Source organism: Odocoileus virginianus, chromosome 13 (genome assembly GCF_023699985.2).
Source record: "Odocoileus virginianus isolate 20LAN1187 ecotype Illinois chromosome 13, Ovbor_1.2, whole genome shotgun sequence".
NCBI lineage: Eukaryota > Metazoa > Chordata > Mammalia > Artiodactyla > Cervidae > Odocoileus > Odocoileus virginianus.
This window is the reverse complement of record NC_069686.1, coordinates 28,329,461-28,356,140: the sequence shown is the minus strand read 5'-3', so window position 1 is coordinate 28,356,140 and position 26,680 is coordinate 28,329,461. Positions and strand designations below refer to the sequence as shown.

The window sequence follows — 26,680 nt, the reverse complement described above, 5'->3', positions numbered from 1 at the left end:
GAAATAAGCTAGTTACACAACAAAAATATCATATGATCCCACTAATATGAGGTATTTAGAGTCACCAAATTCATAGAAACAGCTAGTAGAGCAGTGGTTGCCAAGGGCCAGGGGGAGGGAATATGGGGAGTTTAATGTTTATAGAGTTTTAATTCTGAAAGATGAAATAGTTCAGAAGATTGGTTGCAGAACAGTGCAGAATATATTCAAATTAACACTACTGAACTGTATAATCAGAAATGTTTAAGATGGTAAATTCTATGTTATGCATTTTTTACCACAGTAGAAAAAAATAAAAGACTTTCAGGTGCTTATGCAGATGCCTGGTTTCAGCTCAGTTCAGTTCAGTCACTCAGTCTTGTCCAACTCTTTGCAACCCCATGAACTGCAGCACGTCAGGCCTCCCTGTCCATCACCAACTCCCGGAGTCCACCCAAACCCATGTCCAATGAGTCAGTGATGCCATCCAACCATCTTATCCTCTGTTATCCCCTTCTCCTCCTGCCCTCAATCTTTCCCAGCATCAGGGTCTTTTCAAATGAGTCAACTATCAGGTGGCCAAAATATTGGAGTTTCAGCTTCAACATCAGTCCTTCCAATGAACACCCAGGACTGATCTCCTTTAGGATGGACTGGTTGGATCTCCTTGCAGTCCAAGGGACTCTCAAGAGCCTTCTCCAACACCACAGTTCAAAAGCATCAATTCTTCGGCACTCAGCTTTCTTCACAGTCCAACTCTCACATCCACACATGACCACTGGAAAAACCATAGCCTTGACTAGACGGACCTTTGTTGACAAAGTAATGTCTCTGCATTTTAATATGCTGTCTAGGTTGGTCATAACTTTCCTTCCAAGGAGCAAGCATCTTCTAATTTCATGGCTGCAATCACCATCTGCAGTGACTTTGGAGCCCAGAAAAATACAGTCAGCCACCGTTTCCCCATCTATTTGCCATGAAGTGATGGGACCGGGTGCCGTGATCTTAATTTTCTGAATGTTGAGCTTTAAGCCAACTTCTTCACTCTCCGCTTTCACTTTCATCAAGAGGCTCTTTAGTTATTCTTCACTTTCTCCCATAAGGCTGGTGTCATCTGCATATCTGAGGTTATTGATATTTCTCCCAGCAATCTTGATTTAAACCAGATGCCTGATTTAAAAGTTGATAAAGTATGTCTTATATAATTAAAATAAATTAAAATTGTGTCCCTTAAAAAGTAGAGGAAAATTACCTTTATATATTAAAAAATTATCAAAGATTAAATTTAAATGACAATATTATATTTATTGATGTACTTAACAAATATAGAGCTTTTACTGAAAATAAACATTATATATTATACAAAAACTGATTACAGATTATGTTTTATAAAGAGATTCATAAGATTATGCATTATTATAAAAAAGGTTTAAGACATTTTAACAATATGAAAAGTTATGTATGCAAATAAATAAATAGCAACTAAATGAAATAATAAGAGTGGTCAAAGTTTTCCATTCTAGATAGGAGCATAGTGATATCTTATTCAATTTGGGAATGGATGAAAAGGCTTACTTGAGTAGGGAAGTGAGTTTTAGGAATATATAGATGGGGACTTTCCTGGCAGTCCAGTGTCTAAAACTTTGCACTCCCAATGCACTTGGCTGGGGTTCAATCCCTGGTCAGGGAACTAGATCTCACATGCCATAACTAAGAAGTTCACATGCCACAACGAAAAGATCTTATATGCTACAACTAAGACCCAGAGCAGCCAAATAAATAAATTAAAATATTTTTAAAAAGATAAATAAATGTTTCAATATAAGAAAATCAATCAATGTAACATACCACATCAGAATGAAGAGTGGAGGGTATCACATGAGTATCTCAACCAACACAGATAAAAGTTTGAAAAAACCCACCAAACTTCTGTGATCAAAAAACCACTCAGAAGACTAGTAACATAAGGGAACATTCTCAGTATGAGAAGGGTATTCTGGAAATCCACAGCTGATATCATAGTAAATGATGAAAAACCAAAAGTTGCCATCCTACAATCACGAAGAAGAAAAGAATGCCTGCTTTCACTACTGAAAGATCTAAGCTCCCAGCTGAGGACCTCAGAAGACGCTATCATCAGCACAGAAATAAAGCAATTACCTTTTTAAAATGACACACCCTTCGAAAAATAAACAAACCAAACTTTCTATGAAGTCTTCCTTTAAAACTTTTAGCATTTTATCTTCCCACCACACGTACACTTAAAAAATAGGAGGTAACAACTTAGAGAAAACAGAAGGGGGAAAAGGCAGCAGTAACGAAGAGCACCAGAATGCTTTTTCATCCTCCATTTAGAAGGGAAATTTGACTTTCCAGTGTGTAAGTTAGGTACCACTTATTTATTTTGCTATATTGCTGGAAGTCATAAAATCTTTGTAAAGATTTTTCTTTTTCTTTTTTTGCAGCATAAGCATCTCTGTTCAAATAGTGATACCTCCTACTATGCTTCAAAAAGCAGGATGAAAATCTTCATAGAATGAATATTTTTTATGAGGACTTTCCCACCCCCAGGGATAACACCATCCTTTCTATATTAAAAAAAATATTATACATATACCTCTATTGTGACATCTACCACATGTAAAATGACTGGTTTGTGTGTATGGTTCTCCACTAGACAGTAAGCTCTCAAAGAAGAGAAGAACGACTGTATATTTTCTTTGTTTATAACCTTGCTAAGTAATTCAAAGAAAAATGCATATTCAAGAATTTCTCTTAAGGTAACAGAAACTTCTTAACTACAATAGTAATGTTATTTCATTTAGGAATAAGACAAATGAATGTCTCCAAAAACATAAATTCATACAAAACACAAAGAATTTATAAAGCTTTAATGTCACCAATGTAATAGACATGGCTTCCTCCTTAAAAACTTCCAATAGGAAACTGAATGTGGTACATTTTCAAATTAAACAAGGGATGAGGGTAAATAAAATCAACCATTAGAAAATGGTTTCTCTTCATATTAGAAAGAGTTCCACCTACTTTCAATGACATCTGTCTACCTCAGTTTGCCCAGCTCACAGTGTACTAGCCTAATTGGCACTGTGATTTCACTTCCTCAGATCTTCATGTACCTGGCTCCTTAAAGTGAGTTACCTCTCAACACAAGCATTGCCTCCTCACAGAGGCCTTCCCAAACTTTTATATATATTTTGTTCTCAAGTCCATCCTGCCTGTCGTGTACTCTATCACATTTTCCTTACTTTTCCTCTTCCTTTGGAGATCTTATCAATATTTGAAAATATGTTCCTTATTCTTCTGTTCTCTACTATCAAGCAAACCTAATGAGAGAAGGAGCTTTGTCTTACTGATTGTAGTATCCCTGGTAGCTAGATGGTGGAAAATAAGTCAGTGCTCCATAAATGCTTGTTGAATGAACAAATGAATGAATGACTAAATTTGATGCACATAATATACAGGGTGATCAGACTCACAACCCCTACCTAGGGAATATTTTATCAAAATTTTTGAGAACAAGCAACTTTCCATTTGACAGCATACATCATGTCTTTTTCCTTACTGAGTATCAATATTATAACTAAAGTATACTAAAATAAAGACAATTAAGTAAGAGAGAGAAAGGCAGTATATGATTTGTTTGAAGAATGTTCTCAGAAAATCACCTTGACACATACCAGGTAATTCTACAATTCTTTTTTTCCATAATTCTGCTTCTGTCATTCAATCAGCTAGCAAATATTTATTGAGCATTATGCACTTTATTCCTGAATATATATACTCAGGTCTCTTGAACACAAATTAGTTTTATATTCTGTGAATAAATTAATAGTAGAAACATCACTGTCTTTAGTTAGAGAAATACAAACCTGAATCCCAGTTACAACCATAACTAATTATATCAACTTGGAGCACTCATTTAATATCAGTAAGTTCAAGATATAATGATATTTTGAAACTTTTGGACACATAGCATTCATTATTAATTCTCCCTTAGAGGGCAGGAATTGAAAAGTGAAAGACATCTTAAGAACAGATCAAATATAGGACTTCCCTGGTCATTCAGTGGTTAAGACTCCATGCATCCACTGCCAGGGGTTATAGATTTGATCCCTAATCCCCCTTATCAGGGAAGTTCCATGTGGCATGCAGTGCAACCAAAAAAAAAAAAACAAAAAAAATTGGGGCTTTCCTGTTAGCTCAGACGGTAAAAAGTCAGCCTGCAATGTAGGATACCTGGGTTCAATCCCTGGAGAAGGGAATGGCTACCCACTTCAGTACTCTTGCCTGGAGAATTCCATGGACAGAGGAGCCTGTCAGGCTACAGTCCATGGGGTCACAAAGAGTCGGACATGACCAAGTGACTTACACTTCACTTTAGATCAAAGATGTTTCTAATAGTCACTGTTGAACACTGTGGGTTCACCAGTTTACTGAGAAGCAACAGGTCACAAACAGAGGCAACAAAATTGATATAACCATGACTGCATTTAGAAAGGATAAAATCATATCCCTCAAACACAGCAGGCATTGAGTTATCATCCATCTGCTGAAATAATAAAGAACAATTTCAGGACACAGGATTTGAAGCTTATAATTTCTTAAACCTTTCTTAAATTTTGTAGTCAAACATTTCTCATTGACCTTAAGGTAAAGGAAAAAATTCTTATCTTATTCTACTGTGTCCTATAGCTTCTGGTTGTTAATTTCAAACCATAATCTTTGTTCTCTATACTCCAGTTACACTGGCCTAGTCTTTCCTTTGAAGTACTATGTCCTTACCCATTTATGTAGTAATCTTCACAGGAGTTCTTTATTTCTTCATGGCTTCTAGTTACCGTCTAATGTCTTTTTATTTCAGCCTAAAGGACTACCTCTATCATTTCTTGTAGAGCAGGTCTACTAGCAACAAATTCCCTGTCTTAAATATGTTTAAAATCACTAGAACAAGCCATGGACAAAGAACAAAAGGAAACACAGAAATTGAAACATGAACAAAATGAGAATCTACATATCTAACAAGCACAATATACTGCATGTAGGAGTAACTCAAAGAGAATCATGCCAGATACTAATGTTAAAGTGTTGAGTGACAAAGACAGAATCGTTAAAGCATCAAGAGAGAAGGAATTTTCATGTACAAGAAGTCCTCAATAAAATTAACATCCTATTTCTTACCAGAAACCATGGAAGCCAGAGGCAGTGGAATGACATATCTAAAGTGCTAGCACGAAAACAACTGTTAACCAAGGATTATATATCTGGCAAAACTATACTTTGGAAAAGAAGAAGAAATTAAGATATACCCAAATAAATGAAATAAATATTAATAGCACCTAGCACCAGTGCAAAGAGAGAGGCAGTGTAGTACAGTAAAGACATAGGTTCCATGTCAAACTGCCTGGATTTTAACCCTGAACTTCGCTGATTAATAAACACCTGATCCTGGGCAATTTGCTTAACACCTCTATAACTCAGTTTTTGCAAATGTAAAATGAGGATACCTTCCTCATGAAGTTAGAAAGATGAAATAAGTTAAAACAATAAACTCAAAAAAGGGTGCTTTGTACATAATTAAGCACTTATATGTTGACTCTCACCACCACTACTATCATAATCATCATTATCACTTTTACAGAGGTTCTAGAAATGTTAGTTTTTATTCCCCTGAACTTAACCATATCTCTATGAAACAAACACTGAATACTGGGAAAGTATGACACAATTGTGATCTTTTTTTGAAGGATAATTATGGCTAGCAAAATCAAGAAATTATATTTTATTTATAAAAATGGTTATTGGGCTAAATGCTTTGTCAGCCCCTTTAGCAAATTCTCTTTTATCTGAGGTGCCAAGTGAAAAAAAATAAAAGGTGTTTTGTGAATACACTTTTTTTTCTCAAGCTCAGCCTATGACAAAGATGCTTATATTTCGTGTCTCAGACTTGTGCTAAATGAACAAAGAGCCCAACACCACTATCATATCTAACATAATTTCTAAAAACAACTTAATAATAAATGTTCAATCAATGTACACATTTCTTTGTCTTACAATATTTTTAAAGTGTTTGTTTGAATCTGGACTCAAATATGATGCGTACATTAGAACTCACTGATATTCCTTTTTAGTTTCTTTGAATCTGGCGCCCTACCATATATCCCCATGCCAGGCATTTTTTCCATTAATATTTTCAATTGAAGAAAATACATCTTTTGTCTTTTAGAGTTTCTCAGTTTGGACTTTCCTGACTTTATACCCCTGGTGTCATTTAGTATGTCTCTCTGTCCTTACTATTTCTTGTAAACTAGGCTCAATCATATTCAAATTTTTTTTTTTTAATTTGGATGGACAGCTTCATGGGTACTTTTGCTAACAAAAGTTATATTTTATATATATAACATATATATTTTTTTCTTATATAAAAAATATGAATGATAAATATATTAAGGAGATCAAATGAGTTATCCCAGGTTACATGCTTAGATTAGTACCTAGCACAGACCAAGAACTCCATAAACATTAGATAAACACCTGATTATTACACCGCATACAGAGAATGAACAGAATTTGATGTCAGACTAGAAGAGCGTTTTTGAAGAAGATAACTAACATGCTTTGGTGGCTGACTAAATGTTGATATCACTGACCAACACAGGGAATATACAGAGAGGGAAAAGTTTCTGAGGAATTGGAAGAGAACGAGTCAACTTTAGACATCCTGGATTAGCGTCAGTGGGATGGCCAGGCATCAATGTCACACCCAGAGCTGGAAATAGGGGTTCTAAAATTTAAAAAAGAGTTCTGTGGGCAGGAAATAAACATCAAGTGTTGACAGGAAAGGAAGCTCAGTGAAGGTCACAGTTGTCATAAAACATGACAAGACCACTTGAAGAATGAACTGGCATTGGAGAAAGAAAGGTAACAACACTGCAAAAAAGGAAATGATGTATAGGAAAAGACATGTAGACAAAATCATCATTGTATGTTGTGGCTATAGGATTGTTCTGACTAGGAAACAAACTGTGTTGGAAAAGTAGAGGAAAATGAAGTTACATGGATAGAACAAGGCTAACTTTGAATGGCTTTGAAATTTAGAAATAGGTAATTCAATTTAAACAGGAAATAGAAATACCCTGAAGAAGTTAACAAGACAACTGAACTCTATGCCATTTCAACACTATACAAAAATCTACCATAAAAGAATCGGGAAAGTATAAAATATACTTGCTATATTATTCTAGAAGATTTAAACTTATGCCAGCTTTACTTTGGTCTAAGCTAAAGGGAATGCTCCTGAGGCACTGTGGCTTCAGGCTGTTACAAAAAAGGAGGGATATACTGCCTTTAGTACATTCCCATATCCTTCTCTATTCCCCTCTCTTTTGTCTCCTCTCACCTAGGAAACCAATGCTCTTAAGTTGCCCTAACTATACAAAACTATATTTTGCAATGATGCACTGTCTTGCTACCTGAAGCACTCTGGTTACATCTCCACATTCAGTTCTAGCCTGCCATGAAACCTTTATTTTGCTATTACCCTACAGATCCTTTGACTATCAAATTAAAGTGATTCATACACTATAAGTGACCAAAATTCTATAGGATATTTAATTTAAAAGAAGAATTTGTTAACTTGTATGAATTTTCAAACTGTTAAAATGTATTTTTCCTATCTTGTTTTCTACATATTTATCTATTCTAGTTTAATTGAACAGATTATCAACACTGGCCTATCACCATCTGCGTAGGCCAGTTTTCTGCATAAATTTCTGTTGTGCCTCTACTGGGGATAAGGCATTGTAATCGACTCTAATGGGACTGCAAGACTGAACACATTGTAATCGATGCTAATGGAAATGCATGCATACGTTGCTAAGTTGCTTTAGTCGTATCCGACTCTGTGCTACCCTATTGACTGTAGCCCACCAGACTACCCTGTCCATGGTATTCTCCAGGCATGAATATTGGAGTGGATTGCCATGTCCTCCTCCAGGGAATCTTTCCGATCCAGGGATCGAAACCACATCTCTTGTGTCTCCAGGATTAGCAGATGGGATATTTACCACTAGCACTACTTGGCAAGAATGAATAAAACAGAGACTTCCCTGTGGTCCAGTGGTTAAGACTTCACCTTCCAATGCAGGCGGTGTGGGTTCAATCCTTGGTCTGGGAGCTAAAGTCTCACATGCCCCATTGCCCAAAATCCAGAACACAAAATCAAAGAAGTAATACTGTAACAAATTCAATAAAGACTTAAAAAAATGGTCCACATAAAAAAATCTTTAAAAAAAAACCCAGAATGAATTTAACATAGTTTATGACTTTACTGTAAGAACTTTACAATCAAATAGGTGAAAGAGCCAAACACACAACTCATCTCAGGCAGATAAAGGCTCTGTAAGAATGTTTCTGAAACTTGGGTATATATAAATCCTTATAAAGAGAGGAAAATGTGCTGTGGACAGGTGCTAACAGATACACAATTCCATACTGAAATACCTGAAAAAGCAAAATTATGGATAAGGATAAACTCTTCTTGCTTTCAGGTCTTACTATAGTAAAAATAGTATCAAAACAAATTTACAAACTATGTACATAAAAACTAGAAAACTAACAGATCACAAATTGCTATCAATATGATATTTTTGCTCAAACAAAATCACTGTACTCAACATGAATATGGTGCTGACTGCTTTTTCCCCATTATCTTCCAGTTACATTTGAGTTTGGCATGCATATCTTACAGGTGGATCAGTGGCAGAGAATCTGCCTGCCAATACAGGAGACACAGGAGACATGGCTTTGATCCCTGGGTCAGAAATATCCCCTAGAGGAGGAAACGGCAACCCACTCCAGTACTCTTGCTCAGAAAATTCCATGGACAGAGGAGCCTGGCAGGCTACAGTCCAGTAGGATTGCAGAGTCAGATACAACTGAGTGACTGAACATACACACACACACACACACACACACACACACACACAAAACACATATGCATACTTATAACACATACTAATATTCCCACCATTTCTCTCTACTAAAACTCTACAAAGCTATAATTTAGTTCATTTCAATGTCAACTGACCCTCAGTTGGTACAAATGAACCATCTGCACCTATCAAATCTATTTTTATTCTTTTCTCATTAAACTGACTTAACACATTCATAGCCCTGAAAGTCTAATGAAGTAACTGCTTATAAGGTAAGCATCCTAGATGATCCAAGAATATTTCTTTTTTATTAGGGTTGAAATTTGTAAATTCTTGTAGTAAACACTCTCTGTCCCACAGAGAGAACATATCTATGTACTCAGGTCCAAGGATCCCATGTTGAAGAACAATGCTATAATAGAAATAACAAACACTATACAGGCAGAAATGATGGGGAGATTAATTCCAACTGCAGAGGTTTTAGGGAGGAGGTAACATTTGAGGGCAGCTGTGACATGTGAGTTTAATGCCAAGTGTTTAAGTTTTCTATAATTTCTTTGCCATAATATTGAAAATATGACACAAACTTGAGTAAAAAAAGACAGGAATATTCATTGGCAAAGGCAATAAAGAGAAAATTATCAATTTTATGAACAAAAGGTGAGGAGTTTTCTTCTAAGAAAGAAAATCAGAAAATAAGATTCCAAGCAGCATAAAAATAAATGGCATACTTTGCATGTGGAAAAGTTTACTTATACTTATTGATGTAATGCTTTTTAAAGATACTGACATAAGGAAAACATCAGGAATATTTCTACTAGTTAGACTTATTTTAACATCTACGACATGCTAATTTTAGGTGCCCTTATGATGTAATACCCACTTCAAGGATCACTGCCCTGTCATGGCAAAGGCGTTTACGTAACTCAATGAAGCCACGAGCTGTGCTGTGGAGGGCCACCCAAGATGGACGGGTCATAGCAGAGAGTTCTGACAAATCGTGATCCACTGGAGGATGGAATGGCAAACCACCCCAGTATACCTGCAGTGAGAACCTTATGAACTGTATAAAAGGCCAAAAAGATATGAAACCAAAAGATGAGCCCCCAGGTCTGGAGGTGTCTAATACGCTACTGGGGAGGAGCAGAGGAGAATCACCATAGACCAGGAAGAATGAAGCCACTAGACCAAAGCGGATACAGTGCTCAGCTGTGGATGGGTCTGGTGACGAAAGTAAAATCTGATGCTGCAAAGAACAGTATTGTATGGGAACCTGGAAGGTTAGGTCCATGAATCAAGGAAAACTGGACGTGTTCAAGCAGGAGATGGTAAGAATAAATATCAACATCCTAGGAATCTGTGAACTAGAATGGAATGAGCGAATTTAATTCAATGACCATTATATCTACTACTGGGGGCAAGAATACCATAGAAGAAACAGAGTAGCCCTCAAAATCAACAAGAGAGTCCAAAATACAGTATTTGGGTGCAAACTCAAAAATGACAGAATGATTCATTTCCAATACAAGCCATTCAAAATCACAATAATCCAAGTCTATGCCTCTACCACCTACACTAAAGAAGCTGAAGTTTATCAGTTCTATGAAGATCTAGAAGACCTTCTAGAACTAACACCTAAAAAAGATGTTCTATTCATCATTGGGGATTAGAACGCAAAAGTATGAAGTCAAGATATACCTGGAGTAACAGGCAAGTTTGGCCTTGGAGAACAAAATGAAGCAGGGCAAAGACTAACTGAATTCTGCCAAGAGGATGCACTAGTCTTAGCAAATACCCTTTTTCAACAACATGAGAGACGACTTTACATATGGACATCATCAGATGTTCAATACTGAAATCAAATTGATTATATTTTTTGTAGCCAAAGATGGAGAAGCTATATATAGTCAACAACAACAAAAAGACCTGGAGCTGACTGTGGCTCAGATCATCAGCTTCTCATGACAAAATTAAGGCTTAAACTGAAGAAAACTGGGAAAAACACTAGGCCAGACAGTTATGACTTAAATCAAATCCTGTATGAATTCACAGTAAAGGCAATGAAGAGATTCAAGGGCCTAGATCTAGTTTAGTGTGCCTGAAGAACTATGGACAGAGGTCCATGATACTCTACAGGAGGCAGCAAACAAAACCATCTCAGAGAAAAAGAAAAGCCAAAGCGGTTATCTGAGGAGGCTTTACAAATAGCAGAAGAACAAAGAGAAGTGAAAAGCAAGAGAGAGAGGGAAACATATCCAATTAAACGCAGAGTTCCAAAGAATACCCAGCAGAGACAAGAAGGCCTTCTTCAATGAACAGTGCTTAATAATAGAAGAAAACAACAAAGGGGAAAGACTAGAGATCTCTTCAGGAAAACTGGCAACATCAAGGGAGCATTCCACCCCAAGACGGGCACCATAAAGGATAAAAATGGTAGAGACCTAGTAAACGCTGAAGAGATCAAGAGGAGATGGAAAGAATACATGGAAGAACTGCATAAAAAAGATCTTAATGAATTGGATTACTATGATGGTATGGTTTGTCACCCAGAGCCAGACATTCTGGAGTGCGAAGTCAAGTGGGCCTTAAGAAGCACTGCTGTTGGCCGGTGGCCGCTGCCAAAGGGGAAGTGAACTGGGGCTGAAGCTATGGCCCGGGTCTGGAGCCTGCGGCCACAGCCGCCGCCACCAGCGACTTGGGAGCAGCTGCGGCCGCAGCGGGAGCGGGGGCCGGAGTCGCGGCTGGAGTGGAGGCGGCGTGTGTGAGTTGCCGAGAGTCGCCCGTACCCGGAACACCTCAAACTCTGGGCGCGAGCGCTTCAGGTGGGCTGAGCCGCGGTCACCCCTCCTCACCGCGCCCCCAGGCCCAGACATCAGGGCTGGGGTCTTCCCAGGCGCGGGACTGGCTCCTCTCAGGCCGAATCCTCCAGACTGGGCTCTGGGTCTTCCTTGGCCTCCGACTCCCTTCAAACTCAGGACGAAGGCCGGAGGACGGTGATCTCGGACTCGGGCATTTTCTCAGGGTTGTAGTGGCTGGGAGCCCCCTCCTGCTACTATCTAGGGAGGGACCAGCGCGTTCCCCCCGTCTTGCTTTGCATCTCCCCGTCTCTTCCCATTCAAGAACCAAGTTTTCTTGTTTTTCTCTCCATTGGACATCCTGACCCGGAAGTCCGAAACACCTATCTGTGTGTCCTTTCCAGCTCTTGGAGTACCCTTAGAAATACTGTCTGCTGACCAGGGTTCAGAATCTCTCATTCTTGACTTGACTCTTTATCCTGAGAGACAAAAGTTGCTCCCCTCCCCAGTACCCTCTTAAGTAACTGGCACTCCATGCATAGGCCTTTACCCATTTGGATCACCAGCTCCCTGGCCATCTTTATGTGACTTCCCCCATTCATCTGAGTTTCAGTTTCCTCTGGAGTCCAATCTCCAGCCCGTAGTGTATCTGGTGGGAGTGACCAGAGGGCTCTGGCCCAGGATTCCTCACCCTGGAAGGCAGCTCCAAGGCAGGGAGAGAACTGGGCATCGGGTACGAACCTGGTAGCTCAGGAGTGGGTGCTCCACTTACCCCACACAAGAAGATGAAAAAGCACAAAGAGCTTAATGCATTGATTGGCTTGGCTGGGGAGAGCCGGAGAAAGAAACCCAAGAAAGGCTCAGGCCACCGCCTACTTCGCACGGAGCCTCCTGACTCAGACTCGGAGTCCAGCTCAGAGGAGGAAGAGGAATTTGGTGTAGCTGGAAATCGCTCTTGCTTTGTCAAGGGAGACTATTTACGATGCTGCAGGATCTGTTATCCCCTCTGTACGTTTGTCATCCTTGCCGCCTGTGTCGTGGCCTGCGTTGGCCTGGTGTGGATGCAAGTCGCTCTGAAGGAGGATCTGGATTCCCTCAAGGAAAAGTTCTGAACAGTGGAATCTAATCAGAAAAGCTCATTCCAAGAAATTCCCAAACTTAATGAAGAACTACTCAGCAAACAAAAACAACTTGAGAAGACTGAATCTGGAGAGCTCGGGTTGAACAAAGTCTGGATAAACATCACAGAAACGAATAAGCAGATTTCTTTGCTGACTTCTGCAGTAAACCACCTCAAAGCCAACGTCAAGTCAGCTGCAGACTTAATTAGCCTGCCTGCCACTGTAGAGGGACTTCAGAAGAGTGTAGCTTCCATTGACAACACTTTAAATAGTGTCCATCTTGCTGTGGAGGCTGTACAGAAGACTGTGGATGAACACAAGAAAACTGTGGAGCTACTACAGAGTGACATGAATCAGCACACCTTGAAGGAAACCAATGGAAGCAACCAGATCATTCCATCACCTTCCACTCTATCTGAACTTGAAAATAAAACCCACAGTGAGAATTTGAAACAGGATATCCTGTACCTCCACAGCTTTTTAGAGGAAGTAAATAGTGCCCAAGTTGGGTAGTACCAGAGACAGAATGATCTTAAACTCGAGGGGATGAATGAGACCATCAGTAATCTTACCCAAAGAGTCAACTTGATAGAAAGAGATCTGGTTGCTATGAGCAAGGTAGAAAAGCAAGCGAACCTGTCCTCCAGCATGGTGAATGATAGAGCTGCCACTCTGAAGAGAGAGTCTTTGCATCAAGTGACCAACAGAATAGAGTCAGTAAAATCCCAGGGCATAAAGAAAGAAGATAGTTCAGATTCTCAGGTATCTAAGCTTAGAGAGAAACTGCAGCTGATAAGTGCTCTCACGAACAAACCTGAGAGCAGCAGGCCTCCAGAGACTGCCAATGAAGAGGAAGTACAGAATTTCACATCAAAGCCATCAACATTGCCAAAATTCCCACAGTCTCTTGGAGACCACATTGAGAAAGCTGTCCAGCTAAGACCTGCTTCCCTTTCAGGAATTTCTAGCATCGAAGATCTTCAGGGCTTATTCCATAAGACTGGCCAGGATGTGGATGGGAAACTGACCTCCCAGGAAATCGAGGACTCCTTAGAGTCTATTGGGCCAGAACCAGAGCATTTGAGAGAGTTTGATTCTGATGGAGATGGAAGATACTCATTCTTGGAGCTTGAGAGCAGCTTTAGGTGTCTAGTCTCATCAAGCTCATTTCAGAAGTGGATGTATGCTGTGGGCTACCTATTATCTGCTCAGCTAACAAAAACAACCCTTTACCTACCCATCAATCCTCCAGTCCTCCAAACTACAATAGCAGACACATTGTCACCTTTTAACTTGTTTGAAAAAGCTATATAAAAGTTATTTTTTTAAAAAAAAAGACCATTTTACTTACAATATTCAGAAATCTATGATTTCCTGAAACCAGTAAGATCTTAATTTTAAAATTGCCAGAAAAAAAGTCAAGCCCTCTTTTTTTTCTCTTTCCTTTTTCTGATGGGAGGAGAGCTTATCTTTTAAAACTGGAAAATGTGTATATAGAGAGACTAAGCCACCTTTTATATTTCACATAAATTTGCCTTAAATTAGCTGCACTTTATACAGACTCAGAAAATGTCTTTCCTTCAGCAGATAGACCTTTTCTGTTTGTAAATATTTAAAATGAAAGAGTCATGCATATTTTGTGAGAAGTGGGAAGAATGGTTTGAAACAGGATGTGAACAAATGACCCGTTATTAAAAATTGCTAATCTTAAAAAAAAAAAAGAAGCACTGCTGTTATAAATCCATTTGATGGAATGAAATTCCAACATAGCTATTCAAATCCCTAAAGGATGATGCCATCAAGGTTTTGCATTCATTATGTCAGCAAATCTGGAAGGCCCAGAAGTGGCCACAGGACTGGAAAAGGTCAATTCCCAATTCCCAAGAAGGGTAGTACTGGAGAACGTGTTAACCATCAGATAACTGCACTCATCTCCCACACTAGTAAGGTCATGCTTAAAATCTTGCATGCTAGGCTGATTCAGCATGATGCGAACCAAGAACTTCCAGATGTCCAAGGGGAGTTTAGAAAAGGAAGAGGAACTGAGATCCAGTTGCCAACATTTGCTGGATTATAGAGAAAGCAAGGGAATTTCAGAAAAACATCTAGCTCTGTTTCATTGATTACGCTAAAGCCTTTGACTATGTGGATCATGACAAACTGGAACGCTCTTAGAAAGATGGGAATACCAGACCATCTTACTTGTCTCCTGAGAAACCTGTATGTGGGTAAAGAAGCAACAGCTAGAACCCTGTATGGAACAACGGACTGGTTAAAGACCAAGAAAGGAGTATGATAGGGCTGTCTGCTGTCACCCTGTTTGTTTAACCTATACGCTGAGCAAATCATAAGAAATGCCGGCTGGATGAGTTACAAGCTGGAATCAAGAGAAACATCAACAACCTCAGATATGTGGATGATACCAATCTAATGGCAGAAAGCAAAGAGGAACTAAAGAGCCTCTTGATGAGGGTGAAGGAGGAAAGTGAGAGAGCCGTCTTAGGACTAAATATTAAAAGAACTAAGATCATGGCATCTGGCCACATTATTACATGGCAAATACAAGGGGAAAAGGTACAAGTAGTGACAGATTTCCTCTTCTTGGGCTCTGAAATCACTGGATGGTGACTGCAGCCATGAAATCAGATGATTGCTTCTTGGCAGAAAAACAATGACCAACCTTGACCGTATATAGAAAAGCATAGACATTACTCTGCTGACAAAGGTCCTTATAGTCAAGACTATGGTTTTCACATACAGTTGTAAGATCTGGACTGTAAAGAAGGGAGAACACCAAAGAATTGATGCCTTCGAGCTGTGGTGCTGGAGAAGACTCTTGAAAGTCCCTTGGACAGCAAGATCAACCAGTCAATCTTAAGGGAGATCAATCCTGAATATTCACTGGAAGGTCTGATGCTAAAGCTGGAGCTCCAGTATTTTGGTCATCTGATGAGAACAGATGACTCATTGGAAAAGTCCCTGATGCTGGGAAAGATTGAGGGCAGAAGGAGAAGAGGGCATCAGAGGATGAGATGGCTGGATGGCATCACCGAAACAATGAACATGAACTTAGGCAAACTCCAGGAGATGGTGAGGGACAGGGAGGCCTGGTGTGCAGCAGTTCATGGAGTTGCCAAAAGTCAGACACGACTGGGAGACTGAACAACAATAACACAGATGTAATACAGTAAGAATTTTTCTATTTCCATTTATGTCAAAATCTTTCCTCCTCTTCAGTTTTTCCTTTGTGTATTAGTAGAAAAAGAATGAGAGTCGAATATCATAATCCCATACCTCAGTCTATAACACACTTCTGCTCATCTCTACATCAGTTTCTGTAGATTCTATTTGTATTTTATCTACTCCATGACCAACATTTCAACAAATGTTCTCACAGAAGATGTGTGCACTGGTAATCTAGAAGGTGTGAGAGGAAAAGAATGATCTATTAACCAGATTAACTTTCAAGTCACTTTAATTCAGAAAATATTTACCTAGTAGTCTAGGTGCTAGACTCTTTGCTGATTACAATTAAAAATACCAAACCAAATTAGAAAATTAATTTTTCTTTTATATTCTCTCATGTCTCTATATCACTAAGTTGTATTAAGGTTACTGTATCTTTTGTTTTTAGGAAGATCTACTAAATAGTAGCTCATTTAGAATTTTTACATAAGAAGTAATCTTTAATCCAAGTAATCAGGGCTTCCCTGATAGCTCAGTTGGTAAAGAATCTGCCTGCAATGCAGGAGACCCAGGTTCGATTCCTGGGTCAGGAAGATCTGCTGGAGAAGGGATAGGCTACCCACACAAGTATTCTTGGGCTTCCCTTGTGGCTCAGCTGGTAAAGAATCTGCCTGCAATGTGGAGACCTGGGTTCGATCCTTGGGTTGGGAAGATCCCCTGAAGAAGGGAAAGGCTACACACTCCAGTATTCTGGCCTGGAGAATTCCATGGACTGTGTAGTCCATGGGGTCACAAAGAGTTGGACACGACTGAGCAACTTTTCACTTTCACTTTCCATCTTTAATTCAAATGAGTATGTAACATTGTACATTTTCACTTGTTGAAAGTTCAGTAGGGTCTCTGCAACAGGGTAGCATTCCTATCTACAGGTACTCATACTAAGAACACCATGCATACTATTAGCTCCTTTAATGTTAAAACTGCAACTTTTTGGTGAGATGCAATAGTAGGAAATGGAGGTTTCTTTTACTCAAATACACAATAGCAACAGAAAATTGATCTGTATAAAGTAATTTAAATGGCTGCTATATACTAACTTTGAAGATATGCTCACAATTCAGACTCTAGAAAACAAAATGTTTAAGAAAGAGTTTATGATTTTAAGATGCTAGATTTTTTAATTTAATGTTTTAGATATATTCATTGTCATAAAATATGGAAATTCTTTATTATCATAAATTCTGGCTTGACCACTGTTATATATTTTATCAAAGATATTTTAAATTTGGCTATAACTCTCTTTTTGGTATTACAAAAGAAGAAAAATAAAAGTCATATAATACATAGCAGACTTGTTCTTAAATGTTTGATTTTTGTAATTTCCAAATAATGACTTAACTAGCACACTGGGAAAGACACTTGACCCTTCTAACTCAGTTATTTACCTGTAAAATGTAATACTATGTCTTCTAAACTTGTCAAAGACTCAAACAGAGATCATCTAGTATCTTATGGAGTGAATAAATAGTTTTGTTCTTCCTTCCTAAATGCTTTGCATAAAAATTTATTTATTTAAAAAATATTTAATGGGAAAAACCATGAGTAATACTAAAATGATTAACAATAGAAGAAACTTCATTAGGTACTCAGCACTTACCAAACTTTTTGGTTTGTGAACTCCTACAAGACATGACTTCTAGGCTCATTACTTCCTCAAATTTTACATTTCAACAATAATGAACTAAAATGGTTGAATGTCCCTGAATACATGTTATTTTCAATCTATATGCTTATTTTCTCTTTCTGTATTCTCTTGTAACTCATACCTCAAAACCTAGCCTAGGTGTCTACACTCTCTTTAAAGATTTCCCTAGTCTCCTTTCTGAGACAAAGAGAGTGAATCATTCTATTCTTCTCCTAAAATTCAAGCCATCAAAAAGTGACAACAGAGTTCAACAGAAATAAATGAAACATAAATAAATCAAAGACATTGAAACAATGGTGTAAACTCTGTTATATTATCTTGATGTAAATCAAGGTAAATTTTGGTTATGAGTGACAGCCCAAAACTGAGTGGCTTATAAAATAGAAGTTTATCCCATTCAAGTCAAGGGTATAAACAAGTCAAAAGTGGGCAAGGTGACATTCTCAAGTTACCAGGGACTTTCAGTCTTACTGCTTTGCCCATTCTGAATTTGTGGTTTTCCCTTATTGTTCACTTATCAGATGCACATATCAACAAGCATAGAGGAAAGGGGGGAAAGAGGGCATACCCCTCTTCCTTTAAGGCTACTTTCCACACAAGCTGCACACAGTCCTGTATCTCTAGTTAAGACTTAGTCACATGACCACATTTAGCCATAAGTGAAACTGAAAGTGATATTTTCATTCCAGGTAGTAATAGGCTGTGAAAAAATTAGTAGATGAGAAATACTGATGTTAGGGTACAACAGTCAATCATTGCCGTGTTTGGTTATATGTTATCTGAGGTAGGTACATAACTGACATTTACTATTTAACACCAATATTTCTAGTAGTGTGTATACTGTAAAATTATATAGTAATTTCTTCTAAATTTCAATTTTTAAGTTAAATATTTCTATTGAGAGAGATTAATCTCTATGAAGTTTAAATAATATTTACAGTAAAATTACCAACAGGAAAAAGGAATTTCAATAAAACAGAAAAAGCTACTTCAATTATTATAAAAGTTGCTTTGTAACAGGTTATTAAATATGAGTCAAAATGTTAAATAAGAATATTTAAAATAAAATATAACCATTGTATTAATAAAATTACATATAAACAAAACTGCATTAAATGAAACTGCATGAATACTCTTAGAGAAGATAGAGGATTTGGGGAGATTTGGGAAGAAAAAAGTCCATCAGTTAGTTTACTGTATTTCCTACAAATGCTGTTTAGAGATTTTTAATCAAGTAGAGTGATCACAAAACAGAAGTAGAAATTAGAATAAAGAAAAACCAGGTTTTGATCAAGATCTCACAGTATGTGACTTTGGGTGAGTAACTTTACGGATGATGATGACTATGATAAGAGGTCAAAAGAATTTACCACTTCAGTCTGGGTTTTGTGCTTCTGTAATAAGCATTTTTTCATTTAATATTCATAACACTCTTGAAGTATTAAACATTATTCCACTTTAAACAGAAAAAAAAAACCAAACTGGATCTTAGACTATGTAACTGACTCAAGAGGAAAACAGCTATATTTAATATCAGAGCACAAATGTAAAGGTTTTCCGACCCAGTTCCTCTTCTTAACAATTATGCAAGCCACCTACCTTCAAACTCTTGGATGTTGGTTTTGTCATTTGTTACATAAGGGGAATTTAGCACAACCTAAACTATTCTAAAGTTAATTCTGGCCTTTTAAGATGTTGGTATTCTAATGAGGTCTGACTCCCTTCCCCCACTTCCCAAAAAATCACATTATATCAACAGATCTAATCAGCTTCTTTCCTGGATCTTATGTGAGCGAACAAAGTTATCATTTCTATATATAAGGTAGAAAGTAAAAATCTATATATTAAAATGAATAGATGAAAAGATCATTGTGTGGAGTAAGGTAAATTAGGATATATCCCTATTCTTCATAGTTGATGTCTTACCCCTTCTCATATCAATAAAAGAGCAAACCAAAAAGTTAAGTAAGAGGGAAGAAAGGTAACTAATATTTATAAAAATCCTTTTAAATATATGCATAAGTCATTTTGTGAAAATACTGAGGCACAAAGAGGCTGACTTGCTAAAGGTCATATAAACAGTATACATACAGTGACCTCAGCACTTGCACTTCCTCTGATTCTAAAAGTTATGCTCTTTCCTATCTAGCTTGCTTCCTATGGCTCAGTTTTGGAGGTTTGGGTATTAGTATCCTTGTTTCAATTTTAATGTAAGAAAACTAAAGATATTCTTTTTTCAGTGATCCAACAGATGTTGGCAATTTAATCTCTGGTTCTTCTGCCTTTTTTAAATCCAGCTTGAACATTTGAAGTTCACTGCAGCCCTGAAATTAAAAGACACTTGCTCCTTGGAAGAAAAGCTATGACCAACCTAGACAGCATATTAAAAAGCAGAGACATCACTTTACCAACAAAGATCCGAACAGTCAAAGCTATGGTTTTTTCAGTAGTCATGTATGGATGTGAGAGTTGGACTATAAAGAAAGCTGAGTACCAAAGAATTGATAATTTGGAAAAGACTGTTGAGAGTTCCTTGGACTGCAAGGAGATCCAACCAGTCAATCCTAAAGGAAATCAGTCTTGAATATTCATTGGAAGGACTGATGCTGAAGCTGAAACTCCAATACTTTGGTCACCTGATGCAAAGAACTGACTCACTGGGAAAGACCTTGATGCTGAGAAAGAATGAAGGCGGGAGGAGAAGGGGACAACAGAGGATAAGATGGTTGCACGGCATCACCAACTCAACGGAGATGAGTTTGGGTAAACTCCAGGAGCTGGTGATGGACAGCGAGGCCTGGCGTGCTGCAGTCCATGGGGTTACAAAGAGACGGAGACAACTGAGCGACTAAACTGAACCGAGCTGAAAGATACTCTGGCTTCCCAGGTGGCTCAGGTAAAGAATCTGCTTGCCACTGCAGGAACAAAGGAAACGCAGGTTCGATCCCTGGGTTGGAAAGATTCCTTGCAGAAGGAAATGGCAAACCATTCCAGTGCTCTTGCCTGGGAAATCCCATGGATGGAGGAGCCTGGTAGTCTACATTCCTTGGGGGGGTTCACAAAGTGTCAGACACGACTGAGTACACATGCACACAAATATACTAATTTAGTTCTTTGTGGGTATTTATGACTACTAACAACACATTGTGCTGAATACAATTAGAAAATACATATTAAAATATGCATTTATTAAATACATATTAAAACATGCAAAATACAGAGGAATATATAAGTTACATAGGAATAATAAAAATTGAGTATTACCAAACAACTAAGGAGAGAGAGTTATTTTCAATTAGGATGATTAGGGAAGGCCTCAGAAAGATGATTACATGTGTACAGGACATTCAGAGAAGGTCTGATTTCATCAAGGGCATAAAACCCTGAAAAAGAAAAAGAATATTCTAGGAAAAGGGAATGACATGGATGTAAGTATGGAGACAAAATGTATATCCAGGGTGGAGTATGTAGTCCACATTGTGTGGAATGTAGGGGTCTTCTTCTTGAATAATAAGATATTTGTTTGGGAAATATGTTACAGCCAAACTGAGGAGGGGTCTTGAATACCAAGTTAGAAAGTTTGGATTTGAGCATACAAGAAATGGAAAGCCATTAAACATCTTCAAGTAGAGAAACAAAAGAGTTAGAGCAATGCTTTAATACAAATAAACTGAGGATCACATATGTATAGGCTTCAGTAAAATTGCTGATGGCCAGGAAGAAGAGATAGATCATTTAGAAGATAATGACATGTCAGTGGAATATACTGGGTTGGCCAAAGATGTTATGGAAAAATCTAAACAAACTTTTTGCTGACTCCAATAACATAGAGCTTAAAAACAGAAATTCTGAGTTCTGAAAATTTCTGAAGAAAAAATTATATATATAAGGTGTATATTATATAATATATAAATACTTAGTACAGCTTCAGCTCTGAAAAAATCTCTAATATCCCCATTTCAACCACAATCTTATCTACCCTGACTAGTCCTTTAATCTCTCCATTTTCTTTGACTATATCAGCCTTCCCCTGGTCTCATTTTATTTCAGTCCCACGGTCAACACTTGAACTACTCTCTCAATACTTTCAGCCTGAATCAGTGTTGAAATCTACCCACTCTTCTTGGCTTAAGGGGCTAGAGAAAGCTTCATGACCTTGACATTACGAGAAAGGGTTTCTGCTATCAGGTACTTATGAAACTCTCATATGAATACTTAGTTTTAATTTATTTAACATCTGATAATGTTAAATCTAAACACCACCTCTCTTCCTGAAATTCTGGAATTTAAACAGTTGCAATTAAATGTTCTCTTAATATTACTCTAAAATGTACTGAGGGTCAGCATTTTTTAAATTAAAAAAATATCTTTTTCATACCATGTTAATTTTAACTTCCTTGATTGTAAAACACTAGATGCAAAACAGAAGGATGTTACAGAAATATGTTAATATCTTGCTGTAAACCATTAGTGAGGGCCATAAAGTTCTGATTAAGAAAAAACAAGTAAGCAAAGAGCTACAAATCAGACATATTTAAAATGCTCCCTTAGGAAAATGAATGAACATGCCATAAAAATCTGTAGACTCAACGATGATGATAAAGCCTTTAAAAATATAAAAAAAGTCCTTTCTGGACTCTGAAAAATGCTAAATTTAACAAATTAACCAGTTTTCAAAAAAAATGTTAAAACATAAAGATTATATATATACAGATTAACATTTCTGATAAATACTGCTTCTAATGAACAATTAAAATAGGATTAAAGAAGCAGATTCACTGAATAAATAATATACTCAATTTTTTCCTCTGTTATTTAAAAGGCGTTTTCAAAACTGCTGTAAAATTTCATTACTGCAATTCAGATTTTACTAGTTAGAATTTTCTAATAATATAGATCAAAACCTTGGATAAAGTTCTTCTTTATGTAGCATATTTCCTTATACACAGAAGAAATTAACATTTTAAAATTAAAGAGGAAAAGTGTCTGTTTCTTAAGAAAACTATCCTTTTGAACAACTCTCCATATTTGGAAGACTCTATATATCAATGAAAATGTTAAAGAAGTCTAAGAATCCTTTCAAGAAGGCTGTTTTCACAGCCCTTCATAATATGTGATTACAGTCTCAAGTAATTTTATTTTTATAATCTTTTTCCTAATGTGGATTCACCTTAAATATTTTGTACCGTATTTTATAAAAACAAAACTAAAAACAATGATGTTCAGGTTATGATTCACACTGAAATATATATATATACAATTGGGTATATAATTTCAGTTATAAATTAAAGATAATTTTCATTTAAAGTGTTTAAAATCATTTAAAGAACTATTTAAATAAACTATAGAGTGGGAGATGTGAATAGAGTGGGAGATGTGAATCATTAAATGTAAATATTCAATTGGCTGTTGAAAGAAAGAGTAACAATTAAAAACCATAAATATTTTCTAACTTAATTCTCATTCTCAGAGAAAACAAAACATCTTTAAAAGCTTAATTATCATTTTAGTCTTACTGTGATCAATGTGGTCAATCTTGTGACATCACTGTTGAGAAATCTGTAATAGGAAAACAGAAATACATTCAGCTGAATCATAGTTGAGTAAGTAATTTCAAAAACTAAAAACTTTGTTTAGAATATTTGTGTGTCATGATGCCATAAGGTATTCTAAAATTATCAGGAAAAGTACAATTGGCATGACACAAATAAGCATAAAACACCTAGAGTTTATTTATAGGTCATTATTTCTTATAGCATGGCAAATTATGTTTCATTTATAATCAACAACACCCCAGAGTAAACATATTAGTAAATAAACAATAGGTCACTCGGGTTAGTTTTATTTTTTTTCAAATATTTAACAAGAAGAGAATCACAATGTCTTAAATATACTGTAAAACAAATGACAGGCATCCTTTTTTTTTCTGTGATTAGATCAGCTGCTCAGTCTAAGCCCAAAACATGATCTACTACTTATTATCAATCAACAGGAGAAACTTGGCGTTGCAGGCAGATTATTTACCAGATGAGTTACCAGGGAAGCTTAAGAATACTGGAGTTGATAGCCTATCCCTTCTCCAGGGGTCTTCCTGATCCAGGAATTGAACTGGCCTCTCTAGTACTGCAAGCGGATTCTTTACCAGCTGAGCTACCAGGGAAGTAATTTAAGGTGAGCTTTTAAATGTTTGGTGTTTAAAAGTTATACTACATTAATGGTGTTTTAAGATTCATAATTAGCTTTCATTATTATTTCATTTCCTCATAACACATCCTTCAAAGTGGGAAAGAGGTATTTCTCATTATACACACAGGAAAACAGACGTTGGAGAGGATACATGACTTGTCCGAGCACACAGAACTGAGTTTTCCTTGGTTCCTTTTTCTATCTCTCACCTCCCATCCAATCTATCCTGCCAACCATTCTTCCTCATTCTGTCCTTATTACTGCTTTTTACCTCACTAGTTCAAGATACTGCTCTCCTACATCACTATTCTAGTCTACTGTCCTTAACTCAGTGACAAATGTTACCAGCTCACATCACTCCCTTACTCAAAACTATCCAGTGGCTTTTCCATCAATCAGGATGGTCTCTCTGTCACCTAGTTTCCTGACTACAACTTCCCTCACTCTCTCCTTACCACGTTCCAGTCACAATGACCTTTTTGATATTCCCCAAATATACCAAACCTGTCCCTCTTCAGGGCCTTGACATTTGCTGTTCTCTCAGCCTGGAGCAATTGTTCCCCGGATCTTTACAAGGCTGGCTTTCTTACTTCATTCAGTCTGATAACAAATGTCAGTTTCTCAGAGAAGCCTTCTCTTACCACCAGAGACTGTTCTTCAGCTGCAAGCTCGGTAAGAGAAGATCACTGGAGCACTAGTATAATAGCTGGAACCCAACAACTCCTCAAGAAAGAGCTGCTGAATGAATGAGTGAACAATTACTTACTGATTTCTTACTGCATCTAGCACTATGCCCAGAGGGACATATAAATGAAAATGCTTACAATTTCTATTTAATAAAGATATGCCATAACAACTCTGTATGCATTTTTTAAAAAATCACTGCAGGCAGAGTTTGGGAAGTTCAAATAAAAAAAAAATGGGAAAAGCAGGGAGTGGTGTCAAAGTGGGTGCAATGAGTTACAGGTGTGATATAATGAAGGTCTGGACAGTGAAGATGAGTACAGATAGAATGGGAAACCCAAGCAACATCTTACATGGAGAAATAAAAGGAGTTCACGCTAAACTAAGCACAAGAACAAGGACATCAGAGAATGGAAGATTATCGGGAATACAATGAAATAAACCTGCAGTGGTAGAGTAGAGTGACTTTCATGTTGGACGATAAATAAGGCCAATGTTACCAAAGGCTATTCAAATGGAGACACTTCTCAACAACAGGTAGAAATCGTGATTTAGAATAGTCCAAGATTTAAAAAATGAGTCATATAAAAAAGTACAATTCAAGCCAAGAGAGTGGATGAGTTCACCAAGGAAATGAATATAAAGTAAAGACAGACCATTAAGCAGAATTTAGGGAATACCTATAATAAGGCTTGGGCTTCCCTGGTAGCTCAGCTGGTAAAGAATCCACCTACAATGCAGGAGATACTGGCTTGATTCTTGGATTGGGAAGATCACCTGGAGAAGGATAGGCTACCCACTCCAGTATTCTTGGGCTTCCCTGGTGGTTGAGATGGTAAAGAATCTGCCTGCAATGAGAGAGACCTGGGTTCAGTCCCTGGGTTGGGAAGATCCCCTGGAGGAGGGCATGGCAATCCACTCCAGTATTCTTGCCTGAGAATCTCCATGGACAGGGGAGCCTGGTAGGCTGCAGTCCACGGGGCTGCAAAGAGTTGGACATGACTGAGCGACTTAAGCATGCGTAAGTAAGGTTCATGGGAAGCAAGAGAGGTGAAAATGTCTTCTGTTTTGTTATTTATTAAGTCCAAGAAATAGAGAAAGGAAAAATAGACTGAAGGCAAAAGAGGAAAGATTATCAAGACGCAGAACATGTTAGTTTTAAATTATGCATGAATGAATAAGAGAATATAAGACAGGAAATTAATTCTCTCTGAACTACCCATGCTCTCACCATATCAAATCAGATCAGAAGCATATAGATGGGACACTTTACTTTCTGAATCCAAAGACCTGCCTGCAGGGAACTCCTTTATGCTCTCAACTTCAATCAATACCAAAAAAAAACAAGCTTGTGATGTGAAGAGTCAATACAAAAAGTCTTATGAAAGAACCAATTATACTTTTCACAAAAATCTTAAATTAAAAAAGATATTAAATATTTTTAAATAGTTACATTCAAATAATGTAAGTAACTGAATAAAAAGATAAATGTTTATTTTGGGGGGAAGAAACAAGATAATTAAGACTAAATCTATGGTGTAAAATGCTACTTGATTTAAAGTCCTAATCCTCAAAGTATAAAAACCTAGCAGAGACATTCTTTCATCATGGTAGCAATTTTTACACATAACTTACCAGGTATTTGCAAATACATGAGGAAAAAACATTTGAAATTAAAACGATTCTAGAGGGTAAAGCCAGACAAAGCTTCTAATAAAAACCCTGAGTGGCTTTTATAATCAAGGAAAAGGTAATTTTTAAAAAATCATCTTAACACTAGGAAATATATTCAAATTAGACATATTATAAAAAAGTAGCAATACATTTTATGAAAACATAATTTAACTAATGTACTGGTTATGAACTTTTCCCCTATAAACCACCATTTTAGTAAATATGCACAGAGAAAGTCTCAACTATATTTACCCTCAGAAAACACCTAATAATGTTAAAGTGTGGGAAAAGAATCTTAAGCTACAATCATGTTTCCATTAATTAGGATGAAACTATTTTTCTTCTTTCTCTGCCCCCAAATGTAAAAAGTCTTTCCTTATATAATGAATTTTAGCTTTA

General features: G+C 37.1%; 1 protein-coding gene, 1 non-coding gene and 1 pseudogene across 9 annotated transcripts in view; 2 read left to right on the top strand and 1 right to left on the bottom strand.

Annotated features, from left to right (window-relative positions):
• The window catches only part of BAZ2B (bromodomain adjacent to zinc finger domain 2B), a 407,867-nt gene that overhangs the window by 221,254 nt on the left and 159,933 nt on the right, over window positions 1-26,680 (bottom strand). For all 8 annotated transcript variants that reach the window (XM_020880363.2, XM_020880367.2, XM_020880369.2 and 5 more), the window contains one exon: window positions 23,254-23,296. The gene's annotated coding sequence lies outside the window, so the exon portion shown is untranslated. The remainder of the gene's footprint in view (window positions 1-23,253; window positions 23,297-26,680) is intronic.
• On the top strand, window positions 12,394-14,570 carry LOC110129180 (EF-hand calcium-binding domain-containing protein 14 pseudogene; annotated as a pseudogene).
• Window positions 16,554-16,626, top strand: TRNAC-GCA (transfer RNA cysteine (anticodon GCA)). The gene has a single exon. It is a non-coding gene; the product is annotated as a tRNA-Cys (tRNA).